The 22163-nt window shown below is 42.1% G+C and overlaps 1 protein-coding gene across 3 annotated transcripts in view; it reads left to right on the top strand.

The window, feature by feature from the left end:
- The first annotated feature begins 4359 nt into the window (after positions 1–4359).
- HNF4G (hepatocyte nuclear factor 4 gamma) overlaps positions 4360–22163 on the top strand; it is a 61097-nt gene continuing 43293 nt past the window's right edge. For all 3 annotated transcript variants that reach the window (XM_056332690.1, XM_056332691.1, XM_056332688.1), the window contains exon 1: positions 4360–4595. The gene's annotated coding sequence lies outside the window, so the exon portion shown is untranslated. The remainder of the gene's footprint in view (positions 4596–22163) is intronic.

Genomic DNA, 22163 nt, shown 5'->3' with positions numbered 1-22163 from the left:
TTAGGGGGATAATCTTTAAAATGCCTAGGGTGCTCGCTTGTGAGCCTGCTAAATAGGATATCATTGGAGGGCCGTCAATACCCTTTGAGGTGTCTTTCTTTGGATTCGAGGGGTTCCTCTCCGCCTTCTGCTGTGGCGGACAATAATGTAATCTCCGCCTTGATGGGGGTCAGGAGAGCATTGCAGCTCTGAATACTCAAATCTGCTCTCTCGCGGGCTTTCAATTTACGAGGGGGCAAGGCATAATATATTTTCCCTCGAAGTTTACTTTTCGTCAAGGGTAATTATCTCACTTGCATTTGAACTCTTCGGGGGACTAGAATGAGTTTCCAATCATTTGATTCCCCTGCCTGAAATCTATAGCTCTTTTGTGTGAGCCTTCAGAGCTCTGGAAATGAACAACCCAACCCGCGGTTTGCAGAAATGTTCATTGCAGCGAAGGGCGTGTTCGGAGAACACAAACAGCACCCACAGATAGTTGCCAAGGGCACCTAATACATCTTTGCGTTACACCTTGAACCAGTCTGCCCATATCTCCGAGTTTTTATTGCACGGATCATAAATGATTGTAAAGTCTGCAAATCTTTCATGAAACCCTGGCAATTAATAGTTTAGCCAGGGAACCTCTAAAGAAAAGTGTCTCTAATGCAGCCCTTGAAATCGGTTCATAGCCCCGTGGTGCCGGCGTAATCTCACGATTCAGAGTTTTAAGAGGTTTACAGCTTTTCTTTTCCTTTTGAACAATGTACTTTCTCTCTCGCTCTGTTTTTCGAGGCAAGAAAACACAGAAACATTAGTTAGTACCAGAATACCAGGTGCTCTCTGTTTGGGGGTGGGGGTGAGGGTCGGGGGGTGGGGGGGGGTAGGTGTTGAGGGCAGAGGAAGGGCTCTGCAGAAGTCAGCTCAAACGCTCTGTACGAGAATCTGTAAAATTAGACGGCGTTTTCCATTTAGGGTTTCAGGCAACCACATCAAACTAGCTATTTCCTTTAACCGGTTTGGTCCTGATCGTTTCCTGTATTACGCTTTTAAAGCCAGGAGCACCCCGTGACCCTAAGTGACTATAGTACCGGGCAGCCGTTTAGATGCTTTTTGAAGGCACGTTGGGGTCCTTTATCAATTATTCGCGTTAACAAAGAAAAGGAGCTTGCCTGAAGATGGGAAAGTTTTTCAAGGGAAACTCCTGCGAGAAGTGCCCAGTTCCCCATAAATGATTCACAAGGGATGGATAGGTAACAGGGAAAAAGCAGCCCAGGGGAGGGACAGAGGGCACACAAACAGTTGCTGCACCCGCGGGTTAATGATACTGGAACGAAGCGAGCGGAGAGCGGGCAGGTTGCCGCGACGGGCGGCCGCCCGCCCCCGAGCCCCAGCCCCTGCCCTGCCGCCCGCAGAGCCGGCTCCGGCGGCTCCTCTTGTTTTCTCCCCGAATAAACTGCCTGCCCGGCGAGGGGCAGGCGAACTGCGGGGAACAGGTCGGGGAAGGGCAGACGCCCGCGGAGGTGGCCGCTACTCGCCCTGCGGGAGCGTACCTCGCTCGCACGGCGGGGACGAGGGGGCTGAACCTAGCAGGTGTCTGCGGCCACAGCCGGAGGCTGCCAAGTGCTTAGAGGGGCTTCTCCAAATTGGCACAGAAAGTGTACTGCCAGGGACTTCCCCCTTGAGGTCAACGCCCGAAAATATTCGTTATCTCCGCTGCAAAAGGCTACGTGGATTTCCTCCCCTCCCAGCCTTGCCTCCCGGGATGTAGTTAGGCAGAGATGTGGTGAGCGAAAGGGGCATCTCCTGCCCCTGACGACCCAGCTGGTGCTGTCGGGGATCCCGGGAAGAGCGTCCCCGCCGCTGCCCGAGTGCCTCGGTGCTCCATCCTCAACAGGGGGGTGGGTGGGGGGAGGTTGGGGCAGGACTGGAGGTGGCGGGAGACCCCACCCTGGGGGGAAGCGGGAAGGGCTCCCGGCCGCCGGCGCCGGGGCAATTCACAGCTACTGCGGCTCTTTGGGCGGTCGCATGATTTCATCGTGGAGGTGACACGTGAAAATGCTGCTTCAGAGGTAGCACTGGCGGCGAGGTGACCGTCAAGGGACTCTATGCTGCCCCCCACTCTTCCTCAAAAATGTTGTTGATAACTAAAAGAGGCAACCACTTCATAAAAACCATTTACGGAAACGCTGAAGTCGAAATGAAAACCACTAGTTACATTAAGGTTAAATCAAACGTGGCCTTAAGTGATGAGAAATACGCGCAAATATTCCCCGCACAGGAAAGTAATTCCATTCACTATTCTGCAAGCTATTTGCTTTTGGCACGAAGCAGTACCTTTCCCGAGAAAGAATAATAAGAACGTTTGTATACGCCGAAGTGACTGGAATCAAAACGTCCTGAGCGCTCCCCCCACCCCCCGCCCCCGCCCGTGAAATCGGCCCGCATCCAGATGCAAGTGTAGAAATACAGTTGCTACAGATGACCACATGGCTTTAGCATGTTAACTTTAATTAAGACAGCAAAGGAACTCCTAGCAATCCTCTATATTCATCTAAGAAAAGTGGTTATTAGCCCAAGGCGTATGGTTAAGAATCTCAGAAGAGAGGCAAGAAACAACCCTGATGTAAGTGACAGTCACTTTTTAAACCGGCTGTTTGCGCCTGCGGATGGCTCCGAGGCGCGCTGTAGCCAGCAGCAGTAACGTTTATTTCATTGTCAGTGCTGCCCTTGCCTGCAGTATTTTATCTACGGCAGGAGATGGGCAAGAACTCCTCAGGAAAAAGTCTTCCTCGGCGACTTTTATTGGCCTTTTAAAAACCACCTTTGAAATAACACCGGAGGACTTTGGATGTATTTACACTTTCCTTGCGGCTATCTGGGCAATTATTTCCAGTGATTATTAATGTTTCGTAATGGGGGGGTGGTGGTGGTGGTGGGGGAATTGTCAAGCAAAAATCCCTTTGTTCCCTCCAAAGGACAATCGAAAGCGCCTAGAAATTGGATGCAGAATTTCCACGGGCAAACTCTAGAAATGAGGAATCGGCCAGCTTAACGAGATACAACAGCATGGCGAGGTACCATCGGTAAGAAAGTAGAGGAAACTCGCTGATCTCCTCACTGGGGAAACCATCAATCACCGGCCGCTTTCAGAGGCTGGAGGAAGAGAACATTTTTCATATTTTTTTTCCAATCTCCTTCCTGTGTAGAGCCCGCGTAGCCCCTCTCCTGCGAGAGTGCCGTTAAATCACTGACACGGGTGTGCAGTTAGGGGAACCAGGCGCGGTCACGCATCCACGGCAAGGCAGTCCCTTTCCACGGGGACTTTCGTCATTCCTAGATGGGGACTTCTGCCAAATATCCTCCTCTCACGCCGCCAGGGAGCGTCCCCCCCGAACCAGCCCCCCACCCCCCACCCCCACCCCCCCCACCCCCCGTGATACCTGGAGTGACAAGACACCACCTTCACTGCCTTGAATTATTTCCTTTCTTCCTGATGCCTTTGTGGGTGTGAGCTGGTGATATCATAGGCAAGGCGTTAATTATTGTTTCGAGTCTGTGAATGTTCAGTGTCGGAGGACAATGACAATTATTATTTTATAAATATTTCCTTGTGTCACGACCTTCCCGGTGGGCCGGGAGCGGCCGACGAAACGTGTTTAGTGCAGGGAGCCCAGAGTTTGCAGTGGGTCCCCATGTTTGGTCCCGTTTCTTTAGATAACCAGGCGCCCAACAAAAAAGAGGGGAGGGTCCCACCCGGGGGGGTCCCACCCCCCCACCCCCCTCGACAGCTGCAGTGGAGCAAAGGGAGCGACCCTCGGTGGGGAACCCTCGAGGTTTGGGCGCCCGCAAATCTGTGGCTACCGAACACCGCGGAGAGCGGAGGGCTGCGGGTCGGGGGACAGCGGGGACGGTCCCGCGGCCGGGGGTCGCCGTTCTCTGCGGCCTTGCGGGGCTGCCGGGCTCTCCCCCGGGGGCAGAGCAGGGCGGGCCGGGGGTTTACTTCCCCGCCCGCAGCGCAGAGGCGGCGGTAGCCCGGCGTGCTGCAGCCGAGGGACCGGGCGCTCCGTGGCCCGGCGGCCGGGGGGCGCTGCCGTCGAGCCAGCCGGGGGGCACCGGGGCTGGGGGGGACACCAAGCCCCGCCACAACACCGCGGCTGCCGCCAAGCGCAGCCCAACGGGGCCGGGCCGGGCCGGGAGCGCCGGGCCCACCCGCCGGCGGGGCGCGGGCTGCGCACAGGGCCAGTCGTTGTCGGCGGCAGCAGCTTTCATTTTTCATTGAGGCTGCTGCTGGTTACTGTTTAACATCCCCACCCACGTTTCAGTTTGTTTAGTAAATCGATCTGATGCTTGGGCTGAGGCTGCTGCCCTGTCGCCATTGAGCAAAGTTAATTCCCCCCCTCCACCCACCTCCCCACACACTCTCTCCTCCTCCTCCTCCTTCCCGCTACAGCATATGGTAGAGACGGTACCGGCCACACCAACAAGTCACGCAGCCCAGCGCCGGGACGCCCGCGGGGAGCCGGGGGGTGCGGGGAGGCAGGAGGCCCGGGGGATGCCGCCGCCCTGAGCTGCGACCGCGCCGCCGGAGGCCGAGGGACGGGGCGGCCCCGCCGGTAAGTTCCCCGGGGCTGGCGGCGCCGGCGGCCGCCAAGTGACACAGCCCCGCGCACCGGGGGGAGATAACCCGGCTCGTGGCGAAACGGACAACAGCCGGTGTGGGGGGCGAGACTTCATTTCATACAATTGTTTTTAAAGTAGATCCTTATTTATTTTTGTAAGGCGCCTGGTCACGTGTCCCTGCTGTCGGCGCCCGGGGCGCACCGGAGAGACGCGCTACGCGGGCAGGGCCCCGCGCGCCGGGGCGGGGTGTGCGTGTGTCCCCAGCGGAGCCTGGCGCCCCCCAGACCCGCAGCGCCCCGCGGGCCGCCCCTGCCCGGCGGCCGGCCGCGCTGCTCCTGGGGCTGTGCTGGCATCTGCGACTCCCCAGCATTCGCAGTCCCAGCTTTGCAGCGGGTTTAGGAAGATTTGCAACAGGCTTGTTGGTTTTGGCTCCCTTATTTGTCTCTCCGGCCCGCCCTTACGGTCACCTGTGCAGCAGATGGGTTTGTTATGGTAGGGCTGCGCCTGGTAATAGCGCTTGGCCGGTGCTGAGCGCCATGGTAGAGAATCACGATGTACTTCCCTTAGGGAAAAAACAATTACAAAAGAGAACTTCAAACATGAAACGGGTAAAGCAAGCCAAGGATGAGTTTTGCATGCGGATCCAGCAGTGTTTGCAGTGCTTTTACAGTGTTGCAGGTGCACGGTTTATGGGGTCTATTTGATGGAAGCCAACTTTCAGATGTCGCACCTGCGAGTCGCACATCTGTTTCTGTACACTGTAATGGGAGATAACAGTCAAACATTTTCTGAAGTAGACAGTAGGTTGCAATGATAACAGTATTGTAAAGGGACTTTTCACATTTACAATGGTGAATGCTATTCCACAGTAAACTGGCGATGTTAAATTGGACCTTCCTTTGTGTAGGCCTTTTCCTGTATGGTGCTGCACATACTTTGATGAGCCTGTGGTTTCTCATCCACATTACAAAGTCAGTAGAGTAGTTTAACATCTCTGTTAATTGGTGCAGAGTTTGTTAAAACTGAGTTAGCAAATAAGATTCCCTATGCTACACAGCTTTCAAAGTCCCCAGGTCTCTTATGTGCTGAAGGAAACTATAAAGTGCTATGTAATTCCCCATGTTCCATAAGAACAGAAATTCTTACAACTTACATAGGAGGCATATGAAACGTCTATATACATGCAGGTGATTTTCAAAGATTACAAACACTATTTTGGTCATTTCCTTCTTTTTCCTTTTTATAGTCATATGATAAGGAGAAGAGGGACAAAATGCTCAGTGGTAACTCAGTTTATACTTCTCATTAATCTTCAGTCTCTGAAGCACTGAGAGGAAAACCAGAATGTTAGAAGTGCTATTTCCACTGCCCAGTACTTGGCGCCCAGTCTCTCTCTCTCTTACTGAAGCGCACCAGACTGCCTAAGATTCACTTCATACATCCATTTTAAAAAAAATAAAATCAGGTGTAGGACAAGATCAGGATGCTGTTATCTTGTTCATGGTGTTACCTTGGATTTTAGCAGCTCATGCATTTGGACTCATTTCCCAAAACAGAAACTTTGTGTTTCCTTAGCACAAAGCATAACTTTCTCAGCAGCTTATCTCAGATACATCTGAGATACCAGTTTATCTCTTATACCTTGAGGAACATCTCTTATTTCATAATTTTGTACTCAGTAGCAGTAGTGTAAAACTGGAGCAATCCAGGGGTCCAGTTTCCATTTCCAGTACAGCTATTGTAATTACTCTTTGGCAGTGTATTGGGAAAAGCCTCTGCTGTCGTTGAGCTACCACTGACCTCTGTCCTGCCTCCCATGAGGGAAGAGCCTAAGAGGTACAAGGAAAATGGGATTCCTGTGGCCTGTCTATAATAGCCAGTTCCTTGGATGGCCAAGTGATGTTTACAGCTAATCTGTGCTCATCACTAAATCATCTCTAGGGCAATTCCCTAACAAAAGCGTTCTAGTATAAACACAACTTTACCATTCCCCTTCCTTGAGATATAGCCTAGTATTGCTTGGCCAAATCCGAATCTCTGAATCAAATCCTGTTTGATCCTACTGAGTTAACCAAACAGCTGCAGTAGTGCAATAACAGAACTCGGTCGTTGTGCTTGACATGGCTTCCTGTTTCAAACTTTGTGGCAGAATTTATATCACGTGCATGTGGACTCCAGTACTACAAGAGGTTGGTGGTATTGTCTCTCCAAGCTCTTCATGACTGGGGTGGAAAAATGGGGACCAGCGCATCATCAGTGTTACCTGCAACTCTGGATCGCGTACATCAATTTCCACTGGCTACAAGAAACAAAACATTACTTTAAACAATACTAATTCTTCTTCACAGGTCATTAATTGAAAGAGGCTTTCTGAAAAAAATTCAAAACTAGTCATGTGGTAACCCACATGATAGAAAAAAAAATCAACTTTTTGTCTGTTTTTGTTTATTTGGTAATTGAGTCTATAACAAAACAATAATAATTCACAACTGATTTAAGACTGCATCGTTGGTATGTGGGAATTCTGAGCTGAGCAGATTGTCCTTTTACATCCTTTTACTACATCCTTTTACATGTCAAGTAGCAGGGGCAAGGTACTCCATTTATGAATTGATAGACGGACCCTTTCAATGTGGACATCTCTCTGCCTCATTTCTCAATGATTTCAAACTTCTGTCTCTTGCTTGTGAGCTTTGAAATGTCCTCTGATTTATTTATTTTCATTTTTTATTTAATGAAGTGGTTCAGCTGTTCAGATGTCTTCCATTTCTGTGTTTAAAAATTAATATTAAGCCTGAAAGTTAGTTTGATTTGCCTATGATGGGTGAGGTTTATATAAGGCATATAATATTAGACAATTACATTACTCTGGTAATGTAGACTTGTAACGTAGTCTGCTTTAGAATATAGAGGAAGGTTTTATTTCTGTGGTAAATAGTCACCTGTTGTACATAGTAACATGTTCTGTGATATAATTTAATTTCTCAGTTAAAGTATCACTGCAACATAAGTAACATAAGGTTGCGGGAAGGCCTGGCTTTTAGGTTTTAATGTATTTTACTGAATGATGCATTATATAACATATCATGATAAGAAAAGACATTTCTAAGAGATTAAGGTGTTTGAATGTCTTGCAACAGCTTTGATTGGATCCAATATTTTTAATTTCAAATTTTCAGTTTTAAAACAGCACACCCTAAGAATCAGGTCAGAATGCTGTGTGTAATGTTAGAGCTGAGATCTATCAAACTGAAAGGCTCCAACAACATTTTCAAACCTTTCTCAATTGTCAATTTAAGTTAATTGAAAATGAAAGGTCTCGCTTTCAGGATTGGGCCATTTAAATAGAAGCCTGCTGCTTTCATTTTGTAGAAGGGCAATCTCCCTCCACATACGTGTTTTTAAAAGGTTCATTCATAATTCTCCCTTCACACTTCTATTGAAAATGACAGAATTCATTATTTTGAGTTCTTGAACTATTTTTCTGCAACTTGGGTGATGAATTGTGCGAGATCTAGTTCATAACGTGGCATGGCAACACGCAAGATTTAAAATTCTCAAGGCTCGATTTGTCTCTGGCACTCGGCTGGCAGGGGTGCAGGAAGCCTACATGTGAATCTTCTGCCTCTGATGAGTAGGAGTTTGGGATTTTTTTATTTAATACTGACTAGCAAAAAGACTTGCACCCTTGCTTGGTAATTCACTAGAGGTATCCAGGCAACAAGGACATACGTTACCAGTCGGCAGTATATAAGGTGCTGCATGAATTTTCCTTGTTTCCTGTTTATCTGGGAAGCCAACTGCAATAGACCTGTACGAGTAGTGCTGTTTCCACTGTCTACCCTTAGCATGGGAAAGTTTGCCCCTGGACTTCTGGGTCTTGATCTGTATTTAGTTCTCTGATTCTCTGACAGAGGAGTATTTTTTGATGTGTATGTACCTGCCCGAACACAGGGATTCGGCTCAGGTGGGAGAGGGGGATCGAGCCTCCAAGAAATGACAGATACGACTCTGCTTGCAGTTCATCGTGCATCTATGGCGATGTTGCAGCGAGCATCCTCTCGTCAAGAATCGTTTTTGTATGAGGTTGCTAGGCTACACCAGCCTTGTTTGTACCTGTCTGAGACAGTGGCAATTTCCATCAATAACCAGTTGCTTGCTAACCAAAATAGGCCTCACTGGCAGAAAGTTGTGCAGATTTGAATTTCCCTTTTTCTTTGTTAAATAAGACATTTCTTCATTAACTGCTGATATGTTAAGTATCAGCACTGAGCACTGAGTGGGATCAGTTCATACTCTCAGAGCTGGTCCAGATGCTTGAAGATTGCTTACTGCAACCACCATGTGGCCTCATGTATCTCAGGAACTTTTTGTGTCTCCTGCAGCTACACAGTTTCTTTTTTCCAGATTGATGACTAAGATGAGGAAGATGATCCTTATTGATAACCACCTGTTTCAGAATCACATCCCAAAGTGTCTTGCAGACAGTATCTTTTGCTGTGCCCTTCAGGATAATAATATTTATTCCTTTTGCAAGGAAATGTCAGACTGACTACATTAGCAGGTGAAATTCTCTCAGTAGAGGTCTAGACACTACTCGGAGAATTAAGATGATGACCACGCTGCGATTGCACATTAATACATGCTCACTGTCCTCTCTCTGCACCTGACAGATGTAGTCAGTGTTGGCTTTTACCTGCTTTTGTAATTCCAAGGGTAAAATTATAATTTTGGAAATTGATAGGATTTTGTTCACCAAATTGCTAAATACCTCACCTGTTTACTACTTCCTTGCTCCCAACTGCTAGACAAGTTGAAAACAGTCTTTTCTGCTGGACTGTTTGGTAGCCATGCAGTGACCCTGTTGAGTGGGATACTGATCCTGTACATTGATGGTTGTGTATGGTTTCTGGGCTGTTACCTTTTGATCCGTGTTTCTTCTTTTGTCCTCACAAAAACGGAAGTAGGCTTTTTACTTATGAACAGTGAAAGCAATGCATAGCTTTTACTGCTAGTTCTGATTTTGCTGGTAGATGCTACCTACATAATAGGCATGTATTATCCTTACTAAATACCTTTCTTGCCTTTTGGGAGAACACTGATATTCCTGGCTTCATGTCCGAATTCAAAATTATTCGCATTTTTAAAGAGGCTTTAATGTCTTCTAAGCGTCTTGTCTCAGTTCGTGTTTTACAATGTTTTACCCTATATTATTGCTTTTAACTGTCTTTTTTCCCATTTTATCTGACTGACTGAGCTTCAGTGACTTTATATTAGTATTAAACATGTAATTTTAATGAGTAGTTTAGGGACACTTAGAGACAATGGGTTTTAATTTACTTCAGTTTTCAAGTGCCAGAACTTGGTCTGACATAAGTTTAAGGCAGAAATTTAGATTTGGTCATAGTAATATGAATAACTTTGGCCATGACAGTAAGAGGGGGGAAAATGCAAAGGAAGGCATGCGGTGTTAATAGGAGATTTATCCTGATATGTTTCAGTTCAGAATCTTCTAGATAAATTACAGGAATACAGACTAGTCCCTTCAAGGGTTTGGTGTTGACAGCCAAGCTTGCCTGGAAAACGAGGTCATTATACATTATATCAAAGACAAAACACTCTCTGAAAAAAAAAAAAAATCTTCCACTGGAATGTCCCCAAAAAGCAAAAAGTAGCTTCAGGTGTAGGGGGAAGAAGTTTGAGTTGTAAAAATGTAAAATGCATTAAGCTAATTGCAGGTGTATTAGGCTAAGCACTATTAAGAGTGGAGTTTGTTGGTTGGTTATGGCTTTTTCGGTTTAAAGTGAGCCAAGATGAAAAGAACTTATCTCAAATAAAACGTTCTTTACAGGGTCTGTATCTCATTAACTACTGTTACTTGGCATTGAGAGTAAAACATATGTGGGATGAACCAGAGCCCCAAATCCCAGGAATTTACAACCCATACTACTTTTAAAAATGTAGGTGCATTCTGTGCTGCACAGAACACAAGTCTGGTTTGAGCTTTTGGGTTAATTTTGTGTCCCTCTCCTCAGCCAAATTTTTCAGGTTTCAGCCAGATACTCTTGTTTGCCGTTAAGGAAGAGCAGAGAAGTACAAGTTCCCTGACGCAGACCGATGCATTTCACTTCTGTTCTCAGGCTGAGACAAAACAGAGGCAGCTTAAGGCATTAGCACCTCCTGCTTGTCCACTTAACTTCCCACCTCTCCTGAAGGTCATTGTCCCCATAAAAAAGGTGCCAAGATTAATACATATCCTTGTCTGCAGTTGAGACAGTTGTTTAAATTGCCAAATACAGAGGCACTTGCATTGATATAGTGGATGTTGAACTTCCATGGCTGAGGTCTGGGTGCATGTCCCTCTCAGCTGTACCCATTGAAAGGAATGGTCAGTTCTGAGGAGAGCTGAGGCTGAAGTTCTAGAGTATTGCAGCCAAGACCTCAACAAACTGTTTTGTCAACAAAAATCATTCATTTCTTTTCCTGCCAAAAAGAATGAGCTGACTTGGTGGATATATAACAGTAGGGATATTTGCCTGCTTGAAAATTCACTGAGGGAAACTAATTCCTTATGTTTAACATCTTGTTGATTTGTGGTACATAGGAGAATGAACATCTCCACTATAGTAATCTTTCCAATAGGAAGTCTAAAAAGACCTTTTTAATAACAGAGCAAAAAGGAAAATTTCAATTAGTAGGCTTACATTTCAAGGGCAAGGAAATGTTAAGCAGTTTGCAGGCTCTGCCTGAGGAAGGGATTGAAATTTTAACAGAAATTTTACCATGAATTTTGTTAGTACAGAACTTAATACTGGGGTTTTTATCTTATTTTAATCCAATAGGTCAAGTAATTTATTTCCCAAGATGTATTTGAAGCTGGAAGAGGATAGAAAATGAAAAACACTCCCAATGATCATTCCCAAGTTTCTATGGTACCAGAGAACATAAATGAGCATTCTGAAATTAAGATACATGTATGAATTGCAAAAACCTTGGCAGGTAGAAAATGAGCACAGCTTTGAACAGCCTGAAGAACATATATATGAGATTGCAGCAAACTTTTTAACCCATTATGGTCTCCTTTTGCATCTAGTAGCCTTGAATTCGTAAGGCAGAGCTCTTGCTTTTCGTAAGAGGATGAAAAGCAGCATGGTAGAGCAGTTCAAGCCAACAAGGTGCTTGTTAAACCTCAGCTGTATGGGGAAGGTCATGAAGGAAAAACTCTTCTGGTACCAGGAGTATTTAATTAGTTGGGAAAAGTAACATAGTTAAATAGATGTAGAGAAGCTGCAGTTTAGAACTAAACACACTATAAGCCCCAGAAAGACAGCATGCCCTAGGAAGTCACTATGAAAACACCTTCTTTGTTTGCCTTGTCTGGAAATTTTAGGTGGTCCAAGTAACAGATTTCTATTTTTTGATTTAAGATCTCTGTTCTACCTCAGACCAGTACAACTGGAAGCAGAAAATTGGGGGAGCCCTGGCACCAACCCACTAATGTTTCAGAAATCTTGAAAATGGATTGCATGGTACACTTCTCTGCTAAGGATACATGTGCCCACCACAAATGCAGCATGTGATCCTGAGAAATCAAAGATGCTCCATTGCTCTTGGCTAGATAAAGAACTCAACATGTCCTGTAATCCTTGATAAGGCAAGTTATATTTTTTCAGATACCAAGAAAAATCTGTGCCATGCCAAGTGTCTGCTCTTTGCAGGAATCCCTTTCAGCTGAGATGCTTTCCATACACAGCTTGGATTTGGTGTGCTAAAGAACACAAACATCCTCACCTTTCTCTGTGTCCTGCTCCTAATAGCACTGAGTTCAGAATTCTAACCCATTTTGGGTCAGACCCAATGCTGACTGTTTGAGATGACACTGACCCTAGAGTCAGTGTAGTTACATTAGAACTGCAAGATGAGCTTGTGTACATACAAGGATATCTTCTTCCTGGGAACAGTGGGAGCTACTTATAGTGTATTTCAAGCTTTAGGTACAGCATGTGGATACTACATCTGTGAATCATCTGCAAGTCTGCAAGTTGCTTGCCTTCTTGCCCTGATACAAAACATTTAATGCTGTTATTAGTATGTGACATAGTTAGATTCCTGTTTAAAATCAATAACCTTCCCATAAAGCAAGCCTTACATCCTTTTCTAAATTAATTTAGAATCATTTTCTATGCCTCATTAGCCTTGTAATTTAAGAAAGAATAAAAGAAAAAGAAAACAAACCAGCCACCTAATATTAAACAGTGTATGTAATTGAATTTTTCCAACCAAAGGGGATGTTTATGACACTAAATATATCTGCTAGTCTATAAATACTTGTGTTTGTAGTTGAACAGATCAGTGGTTCGCAAACTGCGGTCCGTGAGAGACTTAGTGATCATACATGGTGTGCTGTATGCTGCCACTGTTACCTTTCTTTCATCTGCTACCTTGCTTTCCTGGAAACTAAATGTACCAGGTTAAATGCATTCCTAAATATTCTGTGCAATCGTGGACTAGAAAGTGGATGCTCAACGTGAATAAATATAGAAATTGTTTTAAAGATAGGCCCTATCCTTAAGCAGTCGACATTTAAAGCAAAAGGTGTTGAGTTCCTGAAAAAAGACACCATACGAGAGAAGAATATTGTTGACTTTTATATAAAACTTACAGTGAGTGTTTTGGAAGTTCTTTGAGCAGATTATAGTGCGAGAAAGGGTCACTTACTTTTATGCATAGTTGGCAACCTTTAATGATACTGAATCGTCTCAATTCCTTGCAGTAACCCTGTGGGGATTACGCCAAATAAAATAAATGGGATGGGATTGATGATGACCTACAGAAAAATGTGAAGATAGGAATTATTTGAATTAGAAAAATATTGAATGTCATATGTAATGAATGTGTGAAGAAATAAGATTTGCTATGCTTATAAGTACAGTGACATCTACTTTTTCATGCAGTAAAATGCAAAACAATACCAAAGCAGACGCAGCTATAGTAGACACAGTTGTAAGAAAAAACAAAGCCCTTAACAACTTCTTTATTAAACAATTCTTACTTTTTATAGAGTAGATATACTTTAAATAGGTATAGGTAATTATATTTTTTCCAACATACAGTCAGTGTTTAGGAATTTTAGATTAAGCTTATTTAAATTTTTTAAGAATAATCTCCACCAAAATAAAGCCAAAAGCAATAAATACTTCAGTGGTTTGTTTTTTGAAATAGATCTTCAAAAGAATATTTAAAATTAAAGTGCAAAATTTAAAAAAAATTGAATACATGTTTAACTAGTCTTTATCTTGATCAACACATTTTTCAGTTTCTAAGAACTTCACTTAGAACACCTTGGAATGATGTCCCACATGGAAGAACCTTATCTGTAGACTATTACTTCAATTAAAAAAAAAAAAAAAGGTTTAATAAGCTATGTTAAGAAATGGAATTAGTTGTAATGAAGGAAAGAATCTCACACATTTTAAATTCCCTGAGCAATTTCTTGATGCCTAATGATGCCTGTTGATCGAGCCTTGATGCCTGTTCTGTGTTGATATCTATGTCCAAACAGCTAATTTCAGACTTCCTGTGCGTGTCTCTAAAGAACAACTATGCAAATTTTTATTTAAGTAAAATTGTGTTTGACCTATATGAAGGTAAAACTTGACTTTTCCCATTGCATATCTTTTCTCCCATTTTTAGTATAGCTGTCCAATTCCATCATAATTGCCTTGCCCTAGCTGAATCAAGGTGTGTGCAAGTTACTTATAGATATTAGCATTAATAAGTAAGAATAGTGTGCAAAGGTCTTTTTTTCTGTAGAAAGGCTGATCATATATGCCTGGGTTTTTTGTGTGTGTGTGTTTGGGAGTTTGGTTTTTTTCTTTTTTCTTTCGTTTTATTTGTCTTTTGGGTAATCCACCAGCTTTTGCTAAAGGCACAAGGAGAACAGCTGGCTCTGTATTGAATAGAGTTGGTTGGTGGGCAGTTACAGCATGAAAAAATGTGGCATACCACATTCTTCTTGCATTGCTGTAATTTCCTCCAAGCAAATCCTTTGGAAAGGGAGGGGGTTAATGCTGGAGGAAATTTATTCTTTTCTTGTAACTTACTCTTGGGCAAGGAGCAGGAGCATCATTCTGTGTGTTAGAGGATGGATTACAATCTGTACATCTGTAGGACTGGAGAGCTTGGCTTTATGGAATAAAGAGATGTGGCTAAATTGAAAACAGATGAAAGCCAAGGTGAGGAATTTGAAGATGTCTGTAGGGTGTATTTCCAAAGGCTTTGCTCTCCCACCTCATGTTTGAAAGGGATAAAATGAAGTGACTGACCTTCAGCACCTGGGGTTCTATGGCCGGGAAGATCACAGTTCAGTCATCGGTCATAGCAACTACTTGGGTTGGACTTCTAGGTGGAAGTATCTTCGAAAAGGAACGTCTGCAAAACTTTGAGTTGCTAGGTCTGGGACAAGCTGTTGCCCTCACAGTTTTTTGAGGGGAAAAAAGCACACTCTGGCTGAGTGCCAAGGAAGTTTTTATATACAGTGAATGTTTCAGTAATCAGCAAGCAGTTTGCAAGCAGATGAGATGCAGGAGGACAAGAACCAGGTTGATGCTGGAATTATGAAATATGGAAGCAGTTGAGAAAGAGCAGAGACAAGGGATAAGTAATGAAAGAGATGCTTTGTTTGGGCACATCTCAGGCTTTGGTGTTGTAAGTCAAGAGGAAGCCGAGAACTTACTTGAAAAGCAGGGACAAAGGATAAGGAGGTATGTTAACAGGTGTTAAAGTGTCTACAAATAAGCATCACTGAAGCTGGTGTGGTGGTTAAAGTTATAGGTGACAGATAACCTCAGGTTCAGTGCTCAGGAAGTAGTAAGGTGATGGCCTGGGAGGGAACCGAACAGAGGGCTCAGAACTGAGCCTTGCAGGAGTTCACAAAGAAAGGATTTTCTGCTTAGATTTAAAAAAAAAAAAAAAAAAAAAAAAGTTAAGACATTAAAAATGAGCATTTTCCAGATAAAGTAGTAGTAACAGATTTATGCTGCAGTACAGCAATGGGAAAGTTGTGGTTTTGTATTACAAGGTGTCTATATGTATGCACATTAGAGGCTTACTTTTAATCTGTTGTAGCTTGTGAAGTTCACTAATGTCTCATTCTACACACATGCATGCTTATGGAATCACATCAGGGTAAACCTGATAAGAAAGAGAGACTACTTTGAAGTTATAAAGAAGTGCTAGCAATTTTTCACTGCAACCTAACATTTTCAAAGCTCAACTGAAGAAGTACAAAATAGCTTTATAAATAGTATTTTCTCTTTGCAGTTGAATAAAGAATTTTAAATACAGCTTTTCAACAAAATGGAACTGTTTTAATAGTCACTGACACCCTAGGAACATCAGCATCAATATGCTATTTATTAGTATGTCACTGCTGTCGTGTGGCATGTGGGAATATTTGCACCAATTCCGCACACTCTATTGCTGATTTCTCTGCTGACCGCACTTGAATTAATTGAGTTACACAATTTAAAAATCACTGTGATAGAAGAAAAATGAAAAAAAAGAAAAAAAATATTATTAAAACATGCTTTCATTGTGTGAAAGTAATTTTTTAATTCAGTGCCAACTCCCTTTGCATGTATTTCCATTGAAGCAATTGTATGGGCTTGCCTAGTTGTACCTCAACAAAGGCACAGTATGGATACAGACAATTGCTTGTTCTTGATTGCAAGAATTACTTCCAGCCACTGTTATATGACAAAGCATTTTCTAACTGTAGAGAACCTTAATTGATTCTTTGCTCAGTCCTTTCAACTTGCAGGTTTGCATATAGTGGCTCAATTCCAGCATTTATAAATGTATGCTATGTAAGTGCTTTATTTTTGGTGTTTTCCGGATTTTCATTTGAAGGAAAAGCTTCATAATCCAGTCCTATAAATTACAGCTATTACAGCTTTCTCAGAGAGGCTTTAGCAGGTGGGGTTCTATACAAAGCGATTAAAGGCATGTGAACAGGAGAAAAAAACATGCAGAGAGTTGAAGACTGAAATTACAAAGCTTTTAGGAGGCTGTATAGGAAAGTGCAATAAATATTATAAATTTTGAAACAAAAATAAATTTGGCCCTTTCTGAAAGTTCTTTCAACTGTGAGATCGCCTGTATCTCAGTGCTTTGTGTAGCGGTATAGATGACATACATGTAAAGGTTTTTCTTGCTTTCCTGGTTACTGGGGATATTAAATGTCTGAGAGAAAACTCAGATGAGCACAAAGGATTTCTAGGTGTTACCATTACAGTAAATAATTACTATTTATAGTAATCATAGTTTTGCAACAGTAATTCCACCAGATATGTGGTAGTCCGTGTCCCTATTTATTTAAACATTAAGATTTCAGTTATTTGTATTTAATCTGAAAATCACTTTTAAGATCAAGAAATGCATTTCAGCCAAATCAGTGATTAACATTGACACTCCAATGTCCCTGGAAGAAGATCTTGTTTTTATTAACACTTTCTCTTTTGGCAGCAAGAGAGGTGATAGCACCTTTCCGTAGCTCGGGTTTACTTGATAAAGCAAAATAACTTGCAGACCTTGTGAGAATGGGGCCCCTAGGATTGGTTGCGGTCCACTTTCTCATTTGTGATTTTCTCTTTTTCATTTTGTTTGAGATTGAATTTGAGGGAGAGCTTTGTTCCGGACAGTAGTTTATGGCAGTGGGCTGAAGAGATGAGATTTTATTGAATCATAGAACTAATACACAAGGAGAAAATATGTGAAAATTGAAATGACAAGGTAGAGTAGCTTGGTTGTTGAGGTAGATAAAATAACTAGGTTCTCAGGGAAATAAGGTGGGGATTTTTTTTGTGAACTAGATTTAGTTTGAACAAGAACAGTTGAGATGGAAAACCTAGACACTATAAAAACTTGATAAAACAAACAAAAAAATATTCGTACTGCTTTTTCTTGTAACTTTGTGTTGAAGGATCCGTAATAGTGTGATCCCACAGCCGAAAGAAAGCAGAGTCCATTTTTTGTCAGTGTAACACCGCTAAAGGAATAATAAATAAATTTGATTAGAGTGGATTTCTTTTTATTTACTATGCAACATTGCTGTCAGAGCACCTTTTTTTTTTAATCTAGAATAATAGCATATTTATTTTCCTTCCATTTCCCTTTAGAATCAGTAGGGCAAGTTGTGACTGATCTGAGACATGTGAAGCTCCCCCTTTGTGAACAGAAGAGTAAAGTTGGCTTGATGCAATCATGCCGCAGCAGTGACAGAGGTGCACTGTTTTGAGCTAAAAAAGTCAGAGGCGCTTCTAGGGCTCTCCAGTTTCCAAATAACTGTCCCCTCCTATCTCATGTGGCTGAGAGAGAGAGAGAATTATTTTGCCTTTGATTAATAAGTAGTTAATTTCAGTAAAGCTTCCTTTAACTCTTGTACAAAGGCTCAGGGAGAGGGCGGCTGGCAGTAGTCTTGGCAGCACACAAGGGAGTGCGCTGCGCCCTAGGGAATGTGGAGCTTTGTAGCAAGGTGGAACAAGCCTGGGCTGAACCCCGGAGCAGGACAGTGTTTCTGACATTTTTATATTCTTGCTTTTAGTATCTCAAAAAAATGTTCATTACAGTCACATCTTATTGACTTTGAACTTACAAGGACTTTAACAAATTTGTCACATTTTGTTAATTTTCAGTTTTTCTGCGGCAGTGTGCTTTTTCATATTTGTTTGCTTTTAAACGTCTGTGTTACTTCCACTAGACACCCATGCAGTATTGTTTACAACTACCCTGGATAATTTTTTTTCACTCTACCAAAATTATCAATGTGTCAGAAAATAACCACATTATCATCCTAGCACTTTCAGCTACCACTTACTTCACCAGCGAGGAATGCTTAACATAATGTTTCGAGTTCTTAATTCTCTTGTATAAGCAAATGGTGACATCTTACGCTAATAGTTTCACTCTCCGTTTTCCTGCTGAATGAAGTCTTATGTTGGCAGCTTTCCCTATTTACAAGTATCTATGTAACTATACAAAATATATCATGAGAAAGTTTAAAAGCCAGTAATTTAATTTGCTGACTGTTAACTTACCCTACACCTGAGGTTCAGAGAAGACCCTCAACTGACCTGAACCATTTCTGTTTTTCATACATTACAGTGATGCTTGTTGGCCTCATGAGGCTGAATGCTGTTTGCTGCCATAATAAAAAGGTAGCTTTTGCTCTAGTATCTTTAGTGCTTGCTTAAGTATTATCAGGAAAGTTAATATTTCTACTACAGATCTGACTTTCACAGCCCCTTCCCTTCTTTATTTGCCAAAATAAATCAAATTGGTATCATTATCCACATTGGGCTTTCTGGGAAAATCGGGTTAGATTTTTAAAAATGGAGTTTGCTCAATTCACTTGTTTGCCAGGGTGAAGCTCTGCAAAGGGGGGAGAACTTCCAACTTTTTGAAAGTATTTTAATTATTGTTGCTGTTTACAACATATCACCATTTTTTTGGTGTAAAATTAATTAGCTTGTCCTCCTTTGAAAGTACCAGTGCTCCTGTTTTGGGAAAGCTGATAGCTGCGTGTTGCAAGGTGTTAAGTAAAGGTATTAGAGGAGCCTAATACATAAATCTGATGAGCTGTACAGTATAATCAAGACCTACAATGTCCGATGTAGCCATCACATTCGGTATAATAAATTGTCCAAACATTGCAAAATAATGTAAAAGTCAGCTTTTTTATTTGCTGGTGACATTTTACCGATCCTGTCCCCCACACTTCTTGCTGCCACTTGCTGCTGTGGGTTTCTGCTTGATGTTTGTACCTGGCCCAAGGGAACTTGGCTGGAAGTGACTCCTTTGAGTTGTCTGGGGACAGCTGGTTATTTGTTAAACAACCAAGTGGGACTGCCAGGTTCCTTCCTTGAAAACCATGAAGTTAATTAGTCACCATGGTTAGAGCAAGAGGGTGATGAGGCATATTTAATATGAGTGAGAGGAATGATTGTCATAAGAGATATGTAAGTTGACTAGGGCAATATTTTCATTAAGTTCACTTTCTCATTCTTATGCAGTACAAACATCATAGATACAAACAGCTTTGGTAATGTCCCTAAGTCTTCCTACCCTTATGAGAACACTGCTGAAGTTCAGGTTTCACTGAGGAGGTTAGAAATCACTGCCATGGTACTTTCAGAGATAGAGCAGATGCGATGGCTAGGAGATAGAGATGAAGGAGCATGATGTTCCTGGGAAAGCTACTCTTGGTTTCACCCCAGACAGCAGGTAATAAACCAGACCAGAATGGTATTTTCAGGCCTCAACCACCACCACAACTTTGTTTCAACTGTTTTTTTTTAATTAAGTACCTTCTGGTGTGTTTGGCAATAAAACCTTTTGAACGTAGAATTTTACTTCTTCGTCCAATGACAAAGTCTCTCTAATATTTTAACTTGAGTTTATATGTGTATATATATATATACACATGCATGTATACTGATATATAGACATGGAATTTATGGGTGTGTATATATACATACATATATATTTTACATATTTCAGTAAGATTTACACATTTCAGCGAGATTGAGAATGCAGTGGTCATTGTCCAATAATGGAGGAAGACACAGCCCTTGCCTGCAAAACATTTGATGAATGTTTTCAACTGCCTTAAGAAATGAAGTTGTTTTCTACAGTTAGTTTGTCTATATTCTTATCAAAACTATGGGGCTTTCCAATGTCAGGACACTTGGTGGGTGGATACTTCTCAGAAGAATAGAGGACTTATCAGTGTTTGCTTAGGATCTATTACATTCTCAGCCATAAAAGTAGCTATGCTGTCTATAGCACTCATAAATCTTCACCTAGTCAAGGCTACTGTCTCTTTCTTCATGCAAGTCTGCATCTAAAAAAATGAGCATAAACCCATTGCATGAAGTAATTCTAATCTCAAAACACCTAACTGCTTCATTGCTGGTCTTGAATAGAGATACCATAATTCATTTTGCGGAATTGTCCGAATTACTTAGCAGCCCTGCCACAAAAATCTCCCTCTTTACCCTTATAACGAAAGCATATTCCTTGGGCACCTTCTCACCAGAGGGCACTGTTAGATGTACTCTTACAGGTAATTTTCTTTGGGTGAAAATAATGTCTGGTCTTGGAAGAAATGGTATATTGGTGTTAGACTTTGATGCACACTTTTCTTAGGGGAGCTGTTGTTTATAAGGTAGTTTGAACTGTTTTAGTCTCTTTATCTAGATAAACTGCATTTTTCCTGTTGAGTGGTGGCCATTGCTATGAAAGCTGACATTTCTGTAGAGGGCCCATTGTTATGTCTGTGAATTAACTATGTTATATCAAACTCCATGTAATTTATTAAAAGTGAGTCCAAAAAGCCTTGAATCTTTAGATTTCCACTGAAACAGTATCTCCTATTTATTTTTGTTGAAGACAATGGACAGGTAATATCAAGTAAAACCAGTAATTCAGCTTTAGATAATTGTTATATCTGCTGTTTATTAATTAGCAGCATATACTTGAGCAATATGATGACATGAGATCTCTGTATCTACACAGGCAGATTTGTAGTGCTATTAGGTGAATAAAGATAGTTGAGAAAAATAAATAAAGGTAATGCCTCAGGCTATATTTTATTGTGGAAATAGGCTAATTTTGCCAGATCTCTTAAGATAAAACTTATTCCAATGTCTTTTCTGCCTGATTATGTGTTTCCTAATTTTTTATTTATATTTTTCATAGCAAAATGTCTTTCAAATTCTTTAGTATCTGTTTGGGCTTTTACATGTGTATTTTTATTTCACTTTGGTTTAGTATTTCCCTAAATATCCCAAATGACAAAAATTAAATAATATGCACCATTTAAAAAATGGACCTTCCACCACAGATGAATGCAGACTTTGTTTAGTGATGAGCTACATTTCTACTGGCTGTGCTCCAGCATCTATTATTCGTGAACTTCAGTGGCTTTTTGATCACAGAGTGGATTTTTTTGTTTTCAAGTGAGTCCATTATTACTGGTCTGTTTGGCAGTGGCTGCAGAAGGACAGCTGCCATCTGGAGCCGGGTGGCTCCAGAGGTGGCTGGGCTGCTGTGGGGGTGACCAGCAGCGAGGTGGTTTCCTGTGGTGGTGTGGGACCCATCTGCAGGGTGGCAGAAGATGTGCAACCAGGATTCTTCTTGCTCTACCTTAAAAGTTTTCTGCCTCATTTGTTCAACTTTTCCACATTAGGTTCTTGCACATAGTACTAGTAAAACAGACCTTACTTTCACGCTGTTCACAAGTAGGAAGGTATCTGAAGCTATTGTTATTTCAACTATTTTGTGACAGATTGATTCATATTTACTAATCTGTCTTGCCAGTCTGTGTCTGTTTTGTCACCCTATACCCTTGTATCAAAGGACCAGAATAGCATAAAAGATGGTAAATGCCATGCCATTTTTTATTTTCTTTTTCTGAAAAGGGTTGCAGATGAAATCTTCAGAAGTACAGTATGAGCTCAGTGAGAATAAAAAATAGTTTATATCTCTAATAAAAATAATTT

Source organism: Falco biarmicus, chromosome 3 (assembly GCF_023638135.1).
Source record: "Falco biarmicus isolate bFalBia1 chromosome 3, bFalBia1.pri, whole genome shotgun sequence".
NCBI classification, from domain to species: domain Eukaryota; kingdom Metazoa; phylum Chordata; class Aves; order Falconiformes; family Falconidae; genus Falco; species Falco biarmicus.
Note: the sequence above shows the minus strand (reverse complement) of the source record. Positions and strands in the feature narration are given on the sequence as shown.